Here is a 1,265-nt window from a genome sequence, read left to right on the forward strand (position 1 = left end):
AATCCACTCTACAACCCTCATTGCATACTCCTACGATAAAAATAATGCCCTAAAATATAATACTTTTAGAAATTCTCTTTCTTACAGGACAAAGGGACCATTATATGGTCTTCTAGAGGTAAGAAGTTGTGCCGCCAACCTAAAGACATGTGGTTCAAATCCACTAGCTGATCTATAGGAAAGGATAGACATTCTCTTCCCTGCAATTTACTCCTTCTGAAGACTCATTAAAGGGTCAGCTATGATTTGGTACCAATCTGAGTCACAACCAGTCACAATATATTCAGTAGCACCAAGTTTTGGATGTGGTACATATTTAAACATTATACATCAAATTCATATAATTTCATAAACAGCATAATTTTTTGTAGATTATAAACTATTTTATTCAATTGTTTTAAGATAAGAAATGTTATACTATGTTAATTTGTAGAATAAAATTCGGGAACATATGGTATTCATTCATTCATTCACTTACTAATTTATCAAATGAGTGCTTTGTATGTTGTTATTATGTGCCATTGATTTGCTTGTGACTCATAGCGACCCTAAGTACAATAGCCCTGAAACTTGCTCTAACCTATGCCAACTTTAGTGTCTACGACATACTTAACCTTTATTAGCCCAATCACTGAATCAATCCATCTCATCAAGGGTCTTCCTCTTTCTCTGTCCCTCTACCCTTCCATGCATAATGTCTTTCTCCAAGGATTGGTCCCTCCTTGCAACATACCCAAAGTATGTCAGAAAGCTTCAGAATCCTTGCCTCAAAGGAACAGCCTGGTTTCACCCTCTGTATGATGAACCTATTTGTTCCCCTGGCAGTCCATGGTATAATCAACACTCTTATTCAGCACCACAACTTAATGGCATCAATTCTCTTTCTATCATCCCTAGTCATTGTCCAGCTCTCTGACACAAAGCAAGCAATTGTCTAGACTATGACCTGGATCAGGCACACTTTAGTCTCCAGACTGGCATCGTTGCTCTTCAGTACTCTGGAGAGGTCCCTGACAGCTGACTTTCTCAATGAAATTTGTCTTCTGATTTTCTTGCTGCTAGTACCAACAGTGTTGATTGTGGAGCCAAGCAAACTAAAGCTGTTAACTATCTCAGTCTCTTCACCATCTAGCATAATACTGCCAATTGGTCCAGTGGTGAGAATCTTTGTCTTCTTGACATTGAGCCTCAATCCATATTGGAGGCTACAGTCCTTGCCTCTGGAGCAATCGCTTCAGGTCCTCCTCAGTTTCAGCAAGCAGGGT

General features: G+C 39.1%; 1 protein-coding gene across 2 annotated transcripts in view; it reads left to right on the forward strand.

The window, feature by feature from the left end:
• Nucleotides 1-1,265, forward strand: part of PLXDC2 (plexin domain containing 2) — a 662,310-nt gene that overhangs the window by 454,008 nt on the left and 207,037 nt on the right. The window lies entirely within an intron of this gene.

The sequence above is a fragment of the Elephantulus edwardii genome, unplaced genomic scaffold (genome assembly GCF_000299155.1).
Source record: "Elephantulus edwardii isolate Elephantulus edwardi_28Jun2011 unplaced genomic scaffold, EleEdw1.0 scaffold00054, whole genome shotgun sequence".
In the NCBI taxonomy this organism is placed as follows: Eukaryota; Metazoa; Chordata; class Mammalia; order Macroscelidea; family Macroscelididae; genus Elephantulus; species Elephantulus edwardii.